Source organism: Lithobates pipiens, unplaced genomic scaffold (assembly GCF_037356315.1).
Source record: "Lithobates pipiens isolate NorthernLeopardFrog02 unplaced genomic scaffold, aLitPip1_a1.2 Scaffold_16, whole genome shotgun sequence".
NCBI lineage: Eukaryota > Metazoa > Chordata > Amphibia > Anura > Ranidae > Lithobates > Lithobates pipiens.
The window spans coordinates 323,477,254-323,499,105 of record NW_027507748.1 but is presented as its reverse complement, the minus strand read 5'-3'; positions in this window follow the sequence as shown (position 1 = coordinate 323,499,105).

Here is a 21,852-nt window from a genome sequence, read left to right as displayed (position 1 = left end):
ACAGTAATTTACTTTCTCTACAACAAGGCTTGGATTTTAGGTTAGCTAAACTATTCAAGATTTCGAGGAAGAAAAAAAAAAAGCTGTAGTCTATGCTAATCAGACGGAAAAACGAGTGGCCATCATTACTTTATGAAATGAAGGTCAGCCAGTCCGAACAATTGGGAAAACTTTGAAAGTGTTCCCAAGTGCAGTGGCAAAAACCATCAAGCACTACAAAGAAACTGGCTCACATGAGGAGCGCCCCAGGAAAGGAAGACCAAGAGTCACCTCTGCTGCGGACGATAAGTTCATCCGAGTCACCAGCCTCAGAAATCGCAGGTTAACAGCAGCTCAGATTAGAGAACAGGTCAATGCCACACAGAGTGCTAGCAGCAGACACATGTCTAGAACAACTGTTAAGGGGAGACTGTGTGAATCAGGCCTTCATGGTAAAATAGCTGCTAGGAAACCACTGCTGAGGACAGGCAACAAGCAGAAGAGATTTGTTTGGGCTAAAGAACATAAGGAATGGACATTAGACCAGTAGAAATCTGTGCTTTGGTCTGATGAGTCCAAGTTTGAGATCTTTGGTTCCAACCACCGTGTCTTTGTGCGACGCAGAAGAGGTGAACGGATGGACTCTACATGCCTGGTTCCCACCGTGAAGCATGGAGGAGGAGGTGTGATGGTGTGGGGGTGCTTTGCTGGTGACACTGTTGGGGATTTATTCAAAAAGGAAGGCATACTGAACCAGCATGGCTACCACAGCATCTTGCAGCGGCATGCTATTCCATCCGGTTTGCGTTTAGTTGGACCATCATTTATTTTCAACAGGACAATGACCCCAAACACACCTCCAGGCTGTGTAAGAGCTATTTGACCAAGAAGGAGAGTGATGGGGTGCTGCGCCATATGACCTGGCCTCCACAGTCACCGAACCTGAACCCAATCGTGATGGTTTGGGGTGAGCTGGACCGCAGAGTGAAGGCAAAAGGGCCAACAAGTGCTAAGCATCTCTCGGAACTCCTTCAAGACTGTTGGAAAGCCATTTCAGATGACTACCTCTTGAAGCTCATCAACAGAATGTCAAGAGTGTGCGGAGCAGTAATCAAAGAAAAAGGTGGCTACTTTGAAGAACCTAGAATATAAGACATATTTTCAGTTGTTTCACACTTTTTTGTTCAGTATATAATTCCACATGTGTTAATTCATAGTTTTGATGCCTTCAGTGTGAATCTACAATTTTCATAGTCATGAAAATAAAGAAAACTTTTTGAATGAGAAGGTGTGTCCAAACTTTTGGTCTGTATTGTATATTCCTACACCTCAATCATGGGTCGCCATCGGACATCAAGTCGCATGCCCGCTATATCACTTAAACAAGCCAACATACAATGACAGCGATTCACGGTATCCTGCCACCTTGCCACAGTTCAACTGCGGCGGGTGGTCGGAAAGAAGCTAACATACACTATGTTACCAAAATTATTGGGCCATCTTCCTTTACACGCACATGAACGTCAATGGCATCCCAGTCTTAGTCCGTAGGGTTCAATACTGAGTTGACCCACCCTTTGCAGCTATAACAGCTTCAATTAAATTGGGGTGGAGGAACTTGACTGGCCTATACAGAGTCCTGACATCAACCCGATAGAACACCTTTGGTACGAATTAGAGCAGAGACTGCGAGCCAGGCCTTTTTGTCCAACATCAGTGCCTGACCTCACAAATTCTCTTCTGGAAGAATGGTCAAACATTCCCATAGACACACTCCTAGACCTTGTGGACAACCTTCCCAGAAGAGTTGAAGCTGTTATAACTGCAAAGGGTGGGCCAACTCAATATTGAACCCTACAGATTAAGACTGGAATTCCAGTAAAGTTCATGTGCGTAAAGGCAGGTGTCCCAATACTTTTGGTAATATAGTGTATATTGTATTGATTATATCATTGCATAAACCAAAAAGGGTAGTATATTGAATGCTATGTTATATTACTATATTATTATTATTATTATACACGATTTATATAGCGCCAACAGTTTACGCAGCGCTTTACAATGTATGGGGAGGGGGGGCAACGCAATTATAGTACAGTTCAATACAGAAAGGACAGGAGGGCCCTGCTCGTAGAGGGAGGGGTGGTGGTAAAAAAAAGTAGTTTGATTTGATGAGGGTGGCTTGGGGACAGTTGTTAGGTGGGTGTGGGATGTTATATGTTTGGATCTACGATTACTTTACTTTCATACTCTTGATATTGAAAGAATGGATTTACATTGGTTGTATAAGTTCCATGTGCTTTTATTATTTGCAATCATAAACATTTCCCATTAAAAAAAAGGAAGTATGAAGGTTCCTCCAGACATTACAGAGAACATCCACCTGATTTAGCAATCAATTATTAGATTGGGAATGTTTGTGGCTTGGTAAAAGCTGCTTGGAGGGAAAGAGTTTACTAACCGATTACTATTGATTGCTATGAGATAACCTGGTGCCTGCAGGGCTTCTCTCTCCTTTCCCAGTAGGCCCAGACAAACAAGTTTTCCAGATATGTACTTTTATCTTTGTAGACAAATCTTTCATTTTAAAGATTGTTCAGCGGCTAGATCATACAAGTACAGCCAGCCACTATCCAATATAGGTTATGTGCCCAATAGCAGCTTATCTTACAGTGGCACAATATCATTATTGTCAGGATCCTTTCCAATCCTGGTGTGCCTCCGACCCATTCCTTGGCGCAATTGCCTTATACTAGTAATGGCCTGAACACTGACCTTATTTTAATGAAGGTTGGGGATTTAAATACGGAAACCTAGCTTTTTATTATTAGAACTAAAATTGTTAACTCTTTCATGAGATTTTACTGGTTGGCTTTAGTTACACTAAAGTGTATCCAAAGGCAAACCTTTATTCGGTTTTTGCATAGCGTGGTAGAGAGCGAGAACAACGCTTAGGTTTTTATTGCTGTCTTTAATACTTTGACCTAGGCTTTTGATACTAAGATGGACCCTCTCTATTTGTGCTTGTAATCACTGTCACTGGGACTAAGGCCCCGTTCACATCTTGCAATTTGGCGTGCGACATGCAAAGTCATGTGCAAATTGCTCAGCCAAAATCGCGAGCAGAAACGTTTGTTCCCACTGCACGGAAGAAAAAGAAAACTTTGAGTTGCCAAAAAAAACAGAAATAGCAGCACAATTTTCCAATGAGGACACATTTCAGTGACAGCTAAGAGAAGAGTTACCTTTTATCTCACATTCTGTTCTGTCTATAGGAAAGGAAAGATGGAAAATCTTCCCAATAGCACCCAATAGTAGATACCATAAAAAAAAAAGGGTCAGAATTTAAAATCATATATTTATTTCCATAACATATTTCAGTTGCTGTTTATAGCATTCTCCTATTACACTTAATGATCTTGAAGTTTATAAACTTACTTTGTGAAGATCCCCACACATTTACCTCTTTGAATTCGCGACACGTATTCTTCGCAATGTCCTGTGGGCAGAGCTCCCAACTGTCCCTGATTTGGAGGGACTGTCCCTGATTTGGAGCGATGTCCCTCTGTTCCTCATTCGTCCTCATTTGTCCCTCATTTTGGTCTGATCTATATAGTTGTATATAAAATGCACTTTTTATGTTTCAAAAAGTGTTTCCGAGCGCTAAACCTTTCATCCAATTTCTAAATTGCTGCATTTGTAAATTCCAAAAACCAATATAAAGGAATATTAGTGGTAAAAAAAGTCCTTGTGGATTTAATTAATCTTTTTTTGGTTAATTCTCCTTTAAGGGGGTTCTGTGGGGACGTGTCCTATGCCTACATACATTTGTTAGTAGGTGTCCCACATTCCCATCTCAAAACGTTGGGAGTTATGCCTGTGGGTAGACTCTGCTGTGTCACACATTTCACAGAGCCTTCCTTCGGAACTACAGAAGTGCTAAGAAGAGGAGTTTCAGGAGACGGAATCAGTACAGGAATCACAGCTTGCAAGCAGCAAGGTACCATGGGATATGTAGTCCTGAAATTGAAAGTAAACAACAGAGGAGAAGCTGCAAAGCATGCAGGGAGTCCAGGAAGTTGTGGAAGGAGCTGTCCAGTAGACAGGCATTACTCACAACATGAAAGGAGATTTTCAAGTAAGCTTATATTGGATTGTCCAGTATAATTATTGTTATAAAATGAATGTGTATACTGTGATCTTAGATTTCCTTTAAAAAAGAAGTATGGGTTTCCCCAAAAAAACAATTATAGAAAAGAAAGTTTATCGGAACTTTGCGAAAATCCGTGGGGAAGACCGTCGGATCTAGTCTGCTGGAAAGTCCAGTCGTGTGTACACGGCATAAGAGGCTGAGCCAGCTGGCCTTCCTGGCTGCTGGGTGGATCCCAACTATAAAGTCTGGATTGATCCAGTGCCTGGACCGCCCGAGTAACATCAGCTGACAGCGGGTCACAGGAGTGCAGAACAAACCACACTCCTGTGATCCATAGGAGAAGTAGGGCCAAAAAATCTTTGGCCCTACTTCTGATTTAACTATTTTGTCGCCTACCTACAATTTAAAAAAAAGTTTTGGTATTAGAAATACTTGATAGGGAATTATCGTGTGTTTACCTTAGATATGTGAATTAATATATTTCACATCTCCGCAGTAACAGACACAATATAAAAACAGATAAATGGTACAATGTAATACCATGCCTGAGCAAAGACTAACCTTATCAATTAAAAGATTTATTCCACAATGCATTTTAGTTGTGTATTGTTTATTTTGCTGTGCGAAAACTACATTAATAACTGAACTATTAATTTCTTACAGCTAACCATTAAAAGATGTGAGATCTCTAAAATCTATTACAATTGTTTTCCTCGTTGGGTCTCCTACACTAATTGATTGGTATTATATTGCCACCTAGGGGCTTTTAGAAGAACTATTCAGACTCTCAACAACATTTCAATTGTCCCTGAACACATTCTTAAATAGAATATTTAAAGTATTTTTGTACTTAAGTGACACTAAACTCTGATTTAAAAAAAATATATATTATTCACGTATGTATTCCTAACTCAATAAAGTACCTTCTACTGCTCTTAGCGCCCTCCAAATGTCTTTAATTTTGCTACTGACTTCCTGTTAGATGATGGCTGCGTTTGATGCAGAATCTTAGACCCTTGCTCTTGCTCATGCCTGAGATGGACTAGGGATTATGAATTCTGGGATTTGTAGTATGCACAGGGCAGTACACATGCCCGGCCGCAACTAACTTACACTGCTCATTTCAAAACAAACAGAAGTGAGAGGGAAAAGGAGAGTTTTAGGAACACATAAAGGACAATACAAGAAAAAAAAAAATACAGAAGCAGTTTTATGAAAAATAGATTAATGGTCCACTAAGTAGTGGATGTGTATGGATTCTTTTCAGAAAATATGACGTCGTCCCAGGGCTGCTGATAGAAATCAGACTACCGGACAGCACCCAACCCCCCCCCCCCCCCCCCAAAGAAAATATTAAAAAATAACAATAAATAATAATAATGATTAAAAAAAACTGCAACACAAAGGCATAATGAGCTAGTATGCATAGCATACTAGCTCATTATGAATTACTTGTGTGAGATCAAAGCCCCTGCAGCCATCCTCATCCAGCGGCCGACATCGCTCCCGGATTTAATCCTGGGTATCGCAGACTCCGGCGCTGTTATTTGCCGGAGCCGAGGTGACATCACTCCCACGTATATGCACACAAGAGCCGCCAGTAACGGCACATTCACTGAGGCAACGGCACGTTTTAGCAGATATCCTGGGCAGCTACAGGTAAGCCTTATTATAGGCGTACCTGTAGCAAAAAAGTATGTTGTAGGAGTTTACAACCACTTTAAAAAAACTCCAGTTCACTGTGCAGAAAAAAATGCTTGTATACAGTTGTGCTCAAAAGTTTTCATACCCTGGTAGAAATTGTGAAATTTTGGCATTAATATTGAAAATATGACTGATCATGCCAAAAAACTGTCTTTTATTTAACGACTTGCCTACTTACACCCCCTTCCTGCCCAGGCCCATTTTTCAGCTTTCAGCGCTGTCGCACATTGAATGACAATTGTGCGGTCATGCTACATTATACTGTATTATATAAAGACTAACCTCCTAAAACAAAAAAACAAGCTGCAAATGGTTGGCATGGTGACTGGAAATATGAGTCCTAAGAAAGACAGTTAGGACAATGGAACTGTGTATGCAGGGGGTACACAAGGGTATGTAACTCACCACATTGCAGTGTACAGTATAACGCTGTATAGCACAGTATCGTGCCATATAGCACAATATAGAAAAATATCTCTCCCTACACAGGTGTGTTAGCTTTCTATAACCAGCATCAACACACACTGACAATATGGCTACCCACCTACCTCTTCAGTAAAGAGTGTACAGTGTAACCACTCCGTACCGTTGATATGGCGTGCATTCCAAGCCGTCAGACCAACAACCAGGTAACCAAATATGGCGTCAGGAGCGTGACCAGGTACCGCTTCGATGTACGTTTCGTCATTAACGTCTTCAGTAAGAGGCTGATAGCATCCCCATTCGAACATGCAGCGATTACCTGTGGATGATCAACCCTTGACACTGACTGCATCCAGAGTTGATTATATGCAGGTAATAATTGCATGTTTGATGCTGCGGGTGCTCCTCTCAGCCTACTGTTACTTTGAATATGGCTTTCCACCCATAGCTGTTAACAGAAGACCCCGCTGAGTCCCTCGTGAGAAATCGTAGTCAGCCCAATACACAGGTGGGAATAAGACCTAATAAGAAAGAATGGATTACTGCAAAATGACAGGCCATTGTAACAAGCAATGCCTGGACACTTCATGATATTGATAAAGTTTGTCTGCTCTCTCCAATCTCCTACACTTTTTACCCATTGCTATGTTTGAAAGTTTAGTAGGCAGGAATTGGTATATTTTACCTCTCAAAACAGCCCGGCATTTGGGAGTGATGTGGAAGCGTGGAGACTGCTACAGGTATGTGTACCTGGCAGCAGTTTTATTTTCCTTAGCACTCTTTCCTTCACATCAGACATTATAGAATGATTCTATTTGACATGTGTCAAAAATTTCTTGACCCCTACTTCTTGACCTCCTCTGCCCGAACAGGCACAATAATGCTATTATAATTATGTTGTCAAACATAACATCTATTCTACAATCCCCATGTACTCAAAGTACAAATTAAATATATTATGTTAAAGCTGAGGGAAGCTTACAACTCACTCTATACCTCCATGCTTCTATCCTGGACTAGGTCTGCAAGAACATTTTCACTAACTTTTTTATTACTTAACCGTTCTTTTCAATTTGATGTCATTACAGGATTCCCTAAACTCTAGATGTGGGATATGGTGGTGACTGGTCATCCAGCACGCAGGCAGCTGGCTGGGGTGAGTGGTCCCCTCAAGAGAGCCGGAGGGCATGGTAGCCAAAATTTATAGCTAGGGGCTTACACAGGGGAAGGAATTATTTCTGTTTACTGGAAACACCTGAGCTTGGCTGCAAAGAAGCATTTCAGCTCACTTTGTTGCATATCAGAAGTGGAAGTACAGAGCCCAAGCTCTCCTACCAGCTCCGTACTACACTTAATATACATGTCTATATGCAAGGCTTTGCTGTTGACGTGGTTGTAGGCCAGGTCCCTGGATATGGTTCTGCGTCCTGCTCCAAGGACCCCTTTACAGTAGCCCAGCCATTCCAGGGGGGTTCATCATGGATATTTTTAGACCACCCCACCACCAGGACTCACCGTCACCTGACCATCACCACTCCTGTCCCAAGCTGGCTGCTTCTATAATCCATCCCCTTTTTAGTACTATAGGCTGTACTATGGCCTAATGAGGCCCACTTCCATAATTCTATTTGACACAATAAAACATGGCAGTATAATGCTACGCCTTTACTTAGTTGTTGTAGTTTCCAAATTATGGTACAAACAGTTCCAAATCATAGCTATTTTAACAGCTCAACATAACATAATCCACAGAACCCCCTGGCCCCTACCCCCCCCCTTCCATGCAGGCACTTTAAACCTTCCACCTGGACAAAATTAAAACCATTTACACCCCCCCCCCCCCCCACAAATTTACCATCATGTTTAAAAAAAAAAAAACTGACACTTTTACTGATAAGAGATAGTCTTTATACATATTATTTCAATAAGCAAGGTCCACTCTGCTGCCAACATTGATAAATATGGTCACTTAGTGGTCACTTAAAGAATAATTTCAATTATTGTATTTTATACATAGTTACATTGTTTCAGCTTGGGGGTCTGCTACTAGGCATTGGTGTTCAAGCAGAGAATGCTTTGCATACATTAAAAAATGCTAAACATTTTCAGAATGGCACCTGGGCCAAGCTGCTAACAATGCAGCAGGGGCAGCCTCTTGGCATGTGATCCGAAAGCTACAGGGCATCACTGTAGGAGCTCCAGCTCCAGAAATTTCCAGCTTATGGAGAAATCCTGCAGGTATGAAATATGCATAGTTGATGCCATACCTGGAACTCTTCTTACGTTACTGTACCTTCTTGTTCCTCACAACCTGGGAAAAGTCAGGGGAGACTGTTCCTGTGTGATTAATCCAAAACAACCACTGTAAGCACAAGTTTGTCACACAGTTTTGTAGAATCTGGGACAATATGCCCTGAGGCCTAAATACAAAGGGAACAAAATTTGTAATGTTTAGCAAGATTCGGCAGACATACCATACCTATTTATTTTGGACTGTTTTGTTTTCTCACACATATATACATAATACACTAGTTGCAGTCAGTTTTAAACTGTATCAAGAGGTTCCATTGATTTGTCAGGATTCATGGGATGGATGTGTAATTGTGGGCAGAACATGGAAACTAGTTCAGGGTTATGAAAAGGAGACATCGGAGAAGGGGGATCTTAAAGACAATCCGCAATTGCAAATCACAGAAAATAGAAATTAGCTGCTGCTAAAGTGGGCAGATTTGGGCTTATATTTTTCACTTTTGTGGTGTCAGACTAAAATTTAAAACATTTCAAGGAAAATTTACTGGAGACACTGGAGCAGACAGAATCCAGAGCAGTTGTGCATGGCAACCAATCAGCTTCCAGCTTTAATTTTCAAAGCTTAACCATACAAGCAGAAGTTTGAAGCTGATTGGTTACTATGCACAACTGCTCCCAATTCTGTCTGCTCCACATTCACAAACATCTGATAAACCATTAATTCATTCATTGGATATGTGCAAGCACCCAGCTGTGGATAGATCAGCATCCTCGATTGGATTTGCAATTGGGCAACAGGCTTTCCTGAGATAGTAACTATCAGGCTTTAGCACCTTTTATTTGTGATAGTTGTGCCCCTTGGAACATCAGTCTTTATAGGTGCCAAGATCTAGCCCATTGTGGAGTTTTGGCCGTTGTGCTCCCTGACACCAAGTTTTTGTACGGTATTTCAGAGGATTTCAACATAATTGAAACAGGTCTACTTTTAGGACTCTTCTGGGGGTGGGGGGTGGTTACCATTGTGGTAGTGTATTTTTTTAGGAGGAGGTGCAGGCAGGAGCGTTTAGGGGGACCCATGTTAGGTAGTTTGGGGGGGAAGGGGAGAGGAACTGGTTTTTAGTTGTGCATTACACTTTTGTATTTTTTTGCAGATAACTACATGAATAAAATTGCGATAGTTTAAGTTGGTGTTCTCTTCTTTGGTACATAGTTAGTCTGGTTGAAAAAAGACACAAGTCCATCTAGTTCAACCAATATAAGGGGGGGAAAAATTATACAATCCTATATACACAATCCTATACCCACAATCAATCCAGAGGAAGGCAAAAAAAAAGGCAAAGCAAAGAATTTCAGTAAATTTCCCCCTTTGTGTCTCTGTTGCAAAAAAATTAACACCAACGCAGGCTAAAACATACATAGATCTTTTGATTTTGAAATTTCTGTGCAAGAACTGACACATATCATGACTGTGGAGACACAAGTTGTTGTGAGCAGGCTTCCTTGCCTTATTGTTAATAATCATAATGTGAATGTTGGAGAACCTGTCGACACTAAATTTCAATACAGATGCTTTTTTCTTGGAAGGAAACTTTTAATAGAAGTAAATCACTGTACAAAATATTTGTGAATAGCTGTGAACAGTCTTCAAGTGGAGGTGGCTTTGCAAATAAGAGCAAAGAAGAGCAGCTTCAGCTTTGGATAAAGTTGTGAGTAATTAGAAGCCCTGTTGCCTCATTCAGGATATTTTTCTTTCTTGCAGACCTGGTAAAAACATTGTTATCAGGATAGGAAATGAAAGGAAATCTCTCTAAAGCTCACCATCCATCAGTGTTTCTCAAACTGTGTGCCAACATTTGCGGGTGTATGAGGAGCCCTGTGGCAAAGTGGTCTTACAACAGTGTTGGAACGCATATGGCAGCGTCACACATGCGTGCTCCTGTGGGTAGCAAAATGTAAAGGGTAGCCGAATGTGACGTGACAACGGCTCCAAGGCTCCCTGTTGCACACTCGCAAATGTGGGCAAACAGTTTGAGAAACACTGATGGATGGTGAGCTTTAGAGAGATTTCCTTTCATTTCCTATCCTGGTAACAATATTTTTACCAGGTCTGCAAGAAAGAAAAATACCCTTAATGAGGCAACAGAGCTTATAACTACTCCCTACTTTATCCAAAACTAACAAAATATGCTTTTGCTAGAAATACAGTTGGCTGCAGTGCTGATTGGATTCTGGTTTTCCAGTATGCACGTTCGACAGAAGCGTGAAGACCAGCTTCTGTCAGACAGGCGGCTGTACACATGGGCCGAATGTCAGCTGGTTTCTGTTGAATCATACGATATTCTTCCTGTGTGTACTAGTCTTCAGAAAAGTCTTGGCCGGACATACACTTTAAGATCAATTACTACTTACTGCTAGGTGTCACAAAGAGAGGTCACTGTGCATGAGGAAAGATGCTGATGGTGAATCTGCTCTATATAAAATAGAATTTTAGAAATTTTAGCTGCTCCGAATTGGAGAAACAGATCCGAAACTACTGAATAAAGTTATTTTGCATAAGTTTAACTGAGCCTTTTCTATTCACCCATCTGATTCCATCCATCTGTTTGTATTAAGTAGAATGCGTAGCTAGAGGATCACTGATACCTTGCCTGTTTTCATTTTTAGACTGAAGGCAAGTGCTGTTCACCATAGCTACAATTTTATAGACTCTACCTTCTTCTAGCAGATTATGATCTGTTTATATTGCAAAGCAGTATAAAAATACATGGCTCCATAGATCCATAAAGACATTGGGGTTGATTTACTAAAGAAGTAGACTGTTCACTTAACAAAGTAAAAGTTCACTATGCAAAGTGAATTTTACCTATACGTCAGGGCTCGAGTCCTGCGGGAACACGTGGGAACGGCGTCCCCGCACTTTTTTCACAGCAGGAACGCCGTTCCCTTTGCAGGACCAGAGCCGCCCGAGGCTCTAGCACAGCCTGCTAGCTGCGTTGTCTTCACAGAGCTGACATCGGAAGAGCAGCACAGTGATGCACGGAGGGCAGGGGCTGGCTCAGTTAACTGATTGGTTAATAGAACTGCTCTGCATTCTATCAACCAATCAGTTAACTGGGGCAGGTCCCGCCCTCTGTCCATCCCTTTGCTGCACTTCCGATGTCATCTGCTGTGTCCTGTGTAAGGTAAGACAGGGAAGAGGGGGCTGTTATGAAGGATGGAGGGGGAAAGTATCAGAAACTGAAAGGAATGAGGAGGAGTGATATAAAAGGGAGGCAGGGCAGGAATGTGAAGGGGGTTCTACAAAAGGGGGTGAGGACAGGAATGTAAAGGAGGTGCCATAAAGGGGCTGAGGACAGGTTTAAATTTTAAAACTAGCTACTTGGTCATCTTCCGTACTATGTCGCATTCGCAGTCTGATCATCTCCTGTAGTATGTCGCATTCGCAGTCTGGTCATCTCCTGTAGTCGCATTCGCAGTCTGGTCATCTCCTGTAGTCGCATTCGCAGTCTGGTCATCTCCTGTAGTCGCATTCACAGTCTGGTCATCTCCTGTAGTCGCATTCGCAGTCTGGTCATCTCCTGTAGTATGTCGCATTCACAGTCTGGTCATCTCCTGTAGTCGCATTCGCAGTCTGATCATCTCCTGTAGTCGCATTTGCAGTCTGGTCATCTCCTGTAGTATGTCGCATTCACAGTCTGGTCATCTCCTGTAGTCGCATTCGCAGTCTGATCATCTCCTGTAGTCGCATTTGCAGTCTGGTCATCTCCTGTAGTATGTCGCATTCACAGTCTGGTCATCTCCTGTAGTCGCATTCGCAGTCTGGTCATCTCCTGTAGTCGCATTCACAGTCTGGTCATCTCCTGTAGTCGCATTCGCAGTCTGATCATCTCCTGTAGTCGCATTCGCAGTCTGGTCATCTCCTGTAGTCGCATTCGCAGTCTGATCATCTCCTGTAGTCGCATTCGCAGTCTGATCATCTCCTGTAGTCGCATTCGCAGTCTGATCATCTCCTGTAGTCGCATTCGCAGTCTGATCATCTCCTGTAGTCGCATTCGCAGTCTGGTCATCTCCTGTAGTCGCATTCGCAGTCTGGTCATCTCCTGTAGTCGCATTCACAGTCTGGTCATCTCCTGTAGTCGCATTCGCAGTCTGGTCATCTCCTGTAGTATGTCGCATTCACAGTCTGGTCATCTCCTGTAGTCGCATTCGCAGTCTGATCATCTCCTGTAGTCGCATTTGCAGTCTGGTCATCTCCTGTAGTATGTCGTATTCACAGTCTGGTCATCTCCTGTAGTCGCATTCGCAGTCTGGTCATCTCCTGTAGTCGCATTCACAGTCTGGTCATCTCCTGTAGTCGCATTCGCAGTCTGATCATCTCCTGTAGTCGCATTCGCAGTCTGGTCATCTCCTGTAGTCGCATTCGCAGTCTGATCATCTCCTGTAGTCGCATTCGCAGTCTGATCATCTCCTGTAGTCGCATTCGCAGTCTGATCATCTCCTGTAGTCGCATTCGCAGTCTGATCATCTCCTGTAGTCGCATTCGCAGTCTGGTCATCTCCTGTAGTCGCATTCGCAGTCTGATCATCTCCTGTAGTCGCATTCGCAGTCTGGTCATCTCCTGTAGTCGCATTCACAGTCTGATCATCTCCTGTAGTCGCATTCGCAGTCTGATCATCTCCTGTAGTCGCATTCGCAGTCTGGTCATCTCCTGTAGTCGCATTCGCAGTCTGATCATCTCCTGTAGTCGCATTCGCAGTCTGATCATCTCCTGTAGTCGCATTCGCAGTCTGATCATCTCCTGTAGTCGCATTCGTAGTCTGGTCATCTCCTGTAGTCGCATTCGCAGTCTGATCATCTCCTGTAGTCGCATTCGCAGTCTGGTCATCTCCTGTAGTCGCATTCGCAGTCTGATCATCTCCTGTAGTCGCATTCGCAGTCTGATCATCTCCTGTAGTTGCATTCACAGTCTGATCATCTCCTGTAGTCACATTCGCAGTCTGGTCATCTCCTGTAGTCACATTCGCAGTCTGGTCATCTCTTGTAGCATGTCGCATTTGCAGTCACTGTATTTTATGTGAAATATATATATGCATATGAGCGTATCTTTTTTTTTTTTTTTTGGTGGGGGAGTGGATCTTGGGTCGGAGTTCCCACACTTTTTTCCCCAGGACTTGACCCCTGCTATACGTACTAAAAAAAGGTGAAGACCTGTGCATGTCAGTCATTCAGTCTTGTGAATGAAAGCATCCTAATTTGGAATTCTCCTTGCACATAATTGGGTATTTAAAGTGAACACAACTTTGCCTCATTTACTAAGCTCATAAAACATTAATTTGCAAACTGAATAGCCACTACTCAACCAACCACATTGAATAAAACAGGTACATGGAGACCCCCCAGTTTTTCTCAGTCTTTGTCTGCATTTGTAGGGCAGGCTACAGACTATAGCTATGTTTACACTGGCTTGAACCAGTGATTGCAACTCTCAAAGTACAGAGCCTGAAAAATAAAGGTAAGAGAGTATATTTCATGATTGCTTGTTATACCTGAATATACTGTATAAGCTCTTGTACACACGGTCGGAGATTCCGACGGAATGTGTCCGATCGGACCGTTTTGTCGGATATTCCGACTCTGTGTGGTCTACATCGGACTGTTTCCAACTTGTTGGTAAAATTTTCCGACAAAATGCTCCGATCGGACATACTCCGATCATGTGTAGAGAATTCCGATTGGACAAAGTGCCACGCATGCTCAGATCAAATTCCTACACCAAAGCTATTGGCTACTAGCGTGACCGTAGTCCCGTCATAACGAAATAACGTCATCACTTTGGATCTTCCGACAACTTTGTCTGACCGTGTGTATACAACAGTTTCGGACAAAATCTGTCGGACAAAATCCGACGGACAAGACCCGACGGATTTGGTTGTCGGAATCTCCGACCGTGTGTACAAGGGCTAAGAGTTCATGTGATTTAAAATGACAGCTAACCCTTAATATCTAGTATACTTATATTCTACCTGTAACTTAAAATACTTTCTTAATTTTTCTTGTTTATACTTATTTTTTTCCCCCTATTATTTTCCTCATTGAATTTTTACAATACTATGTCTGGACCACACTTTATTTTCACATTTTACTGTTTGGTAAGTTTTTTTTTCTATATACAGGGAGCACCTGTGGGTGCAGAAACAAGAGATGCCTTTTATAACATCATTATATTTATTGGCATGTTGAATGTGGCATACATTACCAATTTACATTTCAACCCCATCAGACATCGTAGGTTTGATCTGTTATTAACAATAAAAATATTTCATCAACAAAAATATTTTTATGTTTGATAAAATAACAAACAATCTATCACATCAAGGTAAAAGAAAATCAATAAATAAATAATGTTTATAATTATGAGAGGAAGTCTGAAGTAATTTTACAATATGCTTTATACATTTATAAAATGTCTAGGCACGTGGGAAGCATGTCATTTTTATTTTCTGGGGTAATAGAGGGAATTTAACTTTAGAATTTATTGAATCAAAAATGTGTCATTTGAGATTATCCTCATTATCATATGAAATTTATTTAAGTAAATAAACAAATCAAAAAAAAAAAAATATATATATATATATATATATATATATATTATTTTTTTTTTTTTTTTTTTTTTTTTTTTTTTTTGGCTCATTTTGATGTTAAAGGAAACCACCACCACAATCTTACTTTCCCTAGCTGCCACAGCTTGGTGCTCATGAGGCTTGGCAGTGCAGTGGTTAATATGCAGTGCAGTGGTTAATATGCCCAGTCATACTTGTGATTGGAAAGGTGTCAGGCAGCCATGCTGGTGAGTGATACTGCCCTCTGGCCCTGGTCTAGGCCTTTAGGGAAGAACGCAGAAGTTACATTTCAATTTTCCCTTTTGATTTGAGCTCATTTATAACTGAGTGTCTTGGGGCCTGCGTGTGTGACACAATGTTAACTCCATCGGCAGCGTTTAGCACCAGGGGAGATGAATAGTCAGTCCCTACCATTGTCACCTACAAATTAATGTTATAAGTGACAAATATCTCTCTGCTGGCTAGAAGGACTCTACTGGGTTAGTCATAGAAATAAATGAAAAGAAGCACAACACTCTGTAGCTGATACCCATGTTTCTTTAGTGAGTCTTTATTTTATCTGTAGGAGAACAATTCATCCTTAAAGGGAGTTTTTTCACATTTTTAGATATGTATGAGAAAACTTTAGCCTAAGATGAGTGTGATCTTGTGTGTTCATGTTAAAAAAATATTGTTATGTATAGTTGGTAGTTACATTAGTTACATGCATTTCAAATGTCCTGCTTAGTAATCCAACATGGAAAATATAATTTTCTGTACTTCTTCCACAAAAAAGTGTGATTGAAACAGTTGGCTACTTACTGATTAAATAGCTATATTCAGCTTGCTTGTGCAGGCCATACATGGCTCTAATTCCAAGGGAATTTTCTTTCGAAAATCAGTAAATTTTTGCATTTTTTTATCCGATGATCTCACCATTGTTTCCCAAAATTCGACCAACCAAGTCTTCAATTTTGTCTCATGTTGCTACAGAAAATAATTTTCATAGCCAGGAATCTTCTTTTCTTTCTGGGAATTTTCTTTTCTTGCGCTCAAGCGCATTTCTTTTTTGAATATTTTTCTTGCACGATTTGCCTATCGTTGATTAGAAAATCATTTGTTTTTCCAAAAATTTACAACATGCCTGATCACTTCGATGGCTGCAGGAAAATTGTCCATTGGTGCGGCCCGCTAACCGTGTGAAATATGAATGAAAATTATTTTGGAATTTGACCCATGTATGGCTGGCTTTATTCTATAACTGATTTTGTCTCAGCAGTCATTTAGCATATGTGCTGCTTCAACGTGCTACAGATTGCACTAGAATTTGATTGAACTAAAAATGTGCTGAGGTATATTATTATTATTCAGGATTTAGATGCCAACAGTTTGTCCATCTCTATGTGAAATACTGTCATAAAATATTGGGTAGCAAGCATGCAAAAATGGAAAAGACAAGCTCTAACGAGCAGGGCTCTCTGATTCCTCTTGTACCGAATTGTAACTGTAATGCTTGCCTTTATTTTGTAAAGCACTGCGCAAACTGTTAGTGCTATATAAATCCTGTATAATAATAAAAATAATAATAACAATAAAGAATTATTTTGGAGATATAATTACAATAACGTAAACATGTAAATTCAATTAGAAACAAATAAAGGGATGGGACTGTGTGTGAAAGGGTTTGGTCTGTATGACCCAAATATTGAGAAAAATAGAAGAAACACCTAGTACCAAAGGTACAGTGAGGAACCCCTTAGGGTCATTAATAGACAAATCAAACCAAGAATATTTAAAAAGGTATACATTTTATTACAAAATATCAATAGTATACATATAAGAACAAAGCATGTGAAGCATAAAAGTCATATCTAATACCCTGAATAATACAATTGTATGGACTAGTCACCATCCTAGTGCAGGAAGGACTGGTGGCGATCAACACAATGTATATAACACCTTACATGTTACGGACTAGATGACCTTCTTCAGAGGTTTATGTTATTAATTCAAATGGGTATAGAATTTCTACAAAAAAAGGGTGTACAAATAAACTTTACATTAATGAAAAGTAGTAGTCATCCATAATATTGTTCAGCTAAACAGCAAACATGCAATACATGACATGTGATGATGAACATGAACTGGTTTACTTACATGGCAAACTTCACTGCATTCACTTACAAATAAAAAAAAATGGATCTTGTTCCTTTAAAGCATCTTACATGGCATAGAGCTTGTGCTGTGTAATTTAACCTTCTGTATCACCTGAAATATCAGACTGATCCTGCCTGGCCTCCCCTCTGTAAATTGACCACAATATATCATGGGTGCTGAGCCCTGACACCGTGGTCAGTTTATATGCCTCTATCATTCGCTATGTCTCCTGTCCTCCTCTGCCCTTCCCTCCAACTTCTCCCCCTTCCCTCCCTGCCTGTCAGCTCCATGTCCATGTCTGTGCCCACCCCCTCCACTCCAGCTGCTGAAATTACTGGTAATTTTTTACACTATCCTCTCTGTTTATTAATGTAAGCTTCCCCAGTGACTGTGCCTTATAAAAAAATGCAGCTATATACCTGATTTCAGAACGCCTGATTTAAGTGACCAGTAGGGATGAGCTTCGTGTTCGAGTCGAACGTACGTTCGACTCGAACATTGGCTGTTCGTGCGTTCGGCGAATTCCGAACGTTTTGGCCGTTCGCATCAAAATTCGAGTGACGCGCGCGCGGACCACAATGCACTGCGTTGGCGCAGTGCATTGCTGCCCGATGATTGGCCAAGCATGCACTGTGACCCCGCATGCTTGGCCAATCGTAGCGCCGGCAGCGAGGAGAGCCATGATTGGCCACAGGCATCCTGCCTGTGGCCAATCATAGCTCAGGCTGTGTAGTGCACGCCCCACACTATATAAGGCCGCCTTTAAGGCGGCCTCCTGTAGTGTGTTACTTTGCATCTGAAGCAGTGGGTGTTCTGTGTACCTTCAACACAGTACACACCAATCGTTTTTGGCTGATTTCCTATCTTGCTGCTGTGTAGTGGTTGTTGTCTGTGACCTGACTGCAGTATACACCACTATATTCACCTCACCTATATAGCTAGTGATCTAGCTTTAACCACTTAACAACTGCCCATTGCCGATTAACGGCTTCAGGGCGGTTGTTTAACTCAGAGAGGCCGTTAATTAACGGCCTCCCAGAATTCTGCTCTCGCGTGCCCCGAGGTGTGCGCACTCGAGAGCATCCGTGACCACGGTAAACGCTCATAGCGGCCGTTTACCACGTGATTGCTCCGTCAAATCAAACGGAGTGATCACTTGGAAACAAACCGGCGTCATGTTATGACGCCTGTTCCTCCCTCCCCTTTCTGTACCGATCGGTACAGCGGAGGGGAAAGAGATCGGTGTCAGCAGCGATGTGGGCTGCATCTGCAGTGCCCACATCGCTGCTCACCGAATTTAACCCCTCAATTCCCTGCCAATACTCTGCAATACCAGTGCATACTCTGCAGTACCCTGCCATTACTCTGCAGTACCCCGCCATTACTCTGCAGTACCCCGCCATTACTCTGCAGTGCAGTACCCCGCCATTACTCTGCAGTGCAGTACCCTGCCATTATCTATTTACTCAGCATAACTTCATCTTTCACTTTATGCAAACATTGGGCTAACAAGTGGTTAATAATAGAGCTTGCAGTCAGTAGTGTTAGGAGATAGTGCGTGCTGTCTGCGTGCTCTGTACCCAGTACATACCGCTATAATATAGGGCAGGCCCCTACTTTCAAACATCCAACTTACAAACATCTCCTACTTGCAAACGCAAGGAGACAGCAGCAAGTGAGATGAAAAAAGATGGACGACAAAACAAATTATACAGGGGTGATAACCCTTCCCTATGTTTTCCAAAAAGCTTAAAGATAGTTTTTTTGACTGGAGCTACACTTTAAAAATGTACCGGTTGAAAATGACAAACAGATTCAACTTAACACAACAAACCTACACAGTCCCTGTCTTGTTTGCACCCCCTGTATACTGCTGTTCTGAGTATATAGGGCCTGGGGGCCACACGCATTTCCTTTTTTTAATATGGGTACGGGGTTCCCCTTAATATGCGTACAAGACCCAAATAGGCTGGTAATGGGCAGGGAGGGCTACCCATGCCATGTTTCTCAATGATTTTCAACCATATTGCAGGAACCAGATATAACATTAAAACCGCAAGCAGTTTTAAATGGTGTTATTTCCGTTTAATGTCATTTTGTGCAGGGACTGTTCTAAACACGGGAAACACGTGGCACTTCACAGGCATACTACAGACACCCCGCAGGCACCATATTTAAAGGAATATTTCACTTTTTTTTTTCACTTTAATCGTCATTAAAATCAGTGCTCCCGCCAAAACGATAGTTTTTAAAACTTTTTTTTGCAGTGACCCATGTCCCCTGAGGCAGGAGGCAGGTCGCCAAACCCTTTTTAGGACAGTATCTTGCATATTAGCCGTTAAAATTAGCACTTTCCAATTCGAACGTTCGAGTCCCATAGACTTCAATGGGGTTCTAACGTTCGTACCGAACGCGGGGGTCGTTCGCAAGTTCTGGTGCGAACCGAACCGGGGGGTGTTCGGCTCATCCCTAGTGACCAGTCGTCTCTCTCCTCCTCCCCTCCTGACTGACATCGGTGGGAGTTTCTTGGCCCCGTCCGCTGCAGCTGTCGGGCCGAGGGAGGAGAGAGGCAGTGGGTCACGTGAGCGCCGAGAGGCACTCTGGTATCAGGTATATAGCTGCATTTTTTTTAATAAGGCACAGACACTGAGGCAGCTTACATTAATAAACAGAGAGGATAGTGTAAATTGTACATAGTGGGTTAACAACCATTTTAAGGGCTCAAATTCAAAAGGTTGAACTCCAGACTGCAGTAACTGTTGCAGCAGTACATGAAGGACTGCATTTGACAAACTGTTATATTCCATAACCGAGGCTTTGGCACTTTTAGTCTACAAAAGGCTTGTCTTTAGTGGAAACAATGTTGACACAGTAGAAGTGAAAGCAAGGCTACTTTTATGTGAAGAGGGCTAAAGTTACAGGGAGTGTTAGGGTGAGAGTTAGTGCTAGGGCTAAGGTTATGGGGTGGTTTTGTGTTAGGATTAAAGTGATTTTAAAGTCTCTTGTTTTTGTATTAAAATAAAAAACATGCCATAATTACCTGTTTTGTGTAATAGTTTTGCACAGGGCAGCCCAGATCCTCCTTTTTGTGGGAACCTGGCTGGAGCTCCTGGCCCCTCCCTCCTGTTGGGTGCCCCCACAGCTAGCAGCTTAATATGGGGGCACCCAAGCTGAGCTGCAGCTCTGTGTCCATTCAGACACAGAGCCGTGCTTAGGCCCTGCCCCTCTCTTTCCTCATTGGCTGACTGAGTTTAATTGACAGCAGCAGGAGCCAATGGCACCGCTGCTGTGTCTCAGCCAATCAAGAGGGAGAGTCCCAGATGACCAAGCCATTCGTGGACATTGCTGGACAGAGAGGGACCATAGGTAAGTGTTAGGGGGGCTGTTGCACACAAAATGCTTTTTATCCTAATGCATAGAATGCATTAAGTTAAAAAACCTTGTACATTTACAACTACTTTAAGGTTAATGGGAAGTTTGGTGTTAGCATAACAGGAAGCGTAAAGCTGGCTATACACTAGTAGATTTTCAAACAAGGGTTTGTACGAACATTCCTATAAATAATTGTATGAAAATTCTCAGTGCATTTGATGGCTTGACAAATGTTGTTTGAAGTACTTCAAAATTCTATTAATGTGAGGGTTATATTTAGGGCCAGGGTTACTGGGAGGCTGAGTGTTCAGGTTTAATAAGGGCTAGTGTTAGGGTTAAAAGGAGGATTAGTGTGAGAGAAAGTATTAGGCCGCGTACACACGCGCGGACTGTTCGCCCAACTGTGTCCACTGAACAGTGTTTGGGCGGACAGTCCGCTCGTGTGTGGGCTTTCAGCGGACAGTTTCAGCGGACAGTTTGACGAACAAGGTTTTTCGGAAATTCCGTAAAACTGTCCGCTGAAACCTTGTTTGAGCGAACAGTCCGCCCGTGTGTAGGCTTGTTCGTCAAACTAAGTTCCGCGCATGCTCAGAAAGGATTTACACGCCGAAAGTTATAATGCAGTGTATAGGACGTCGTATTTTTCGTCCCGTCGTACGTGCCGTTCACGTCATCGCGCACGGTTTCAGCAAACTGTTCGTTCGTCGTGTGTGGCCATGTCCGTCCATGCTAATTTTGAGCGGACTGTTTGCCGAAACTGTTTGACGGACAAAGTTGGGCGAACAGTCCGCCCGTGTGTACGCAGCCTTACAGTTACAGGGAAGTCCTAGGGAAGGGCACAGTTCGCTACTGAAAACTATCATTCTTATGGTGCTAATAGCTATTGCATCATTCTTTTAAAGACAAGAAGATTTTCCGGCCATGTTGGAAAATGTATTTAAACGTTCCTTTTAACCTAGCAAAAGATGTAACTATTTTGCAAAAACTATAAAAATTCAGTTCCTGCAAGCATTTGAAGAAGAAACTGAAAAGTTGCATTGAAAAAATGATTCAAGAGAAACAGGAGACATATTTCTTCTAGAATTCACAAGCTGTCTATGTTCGAAATATGTTTTTTAATAGATAATTTATTTTTTTATTTTATTATAGTGGGACATCATAAGCTTTACAAGGTACATAGAAATATTCATATCTGTTCTTGCCTCCAAGTAGTTT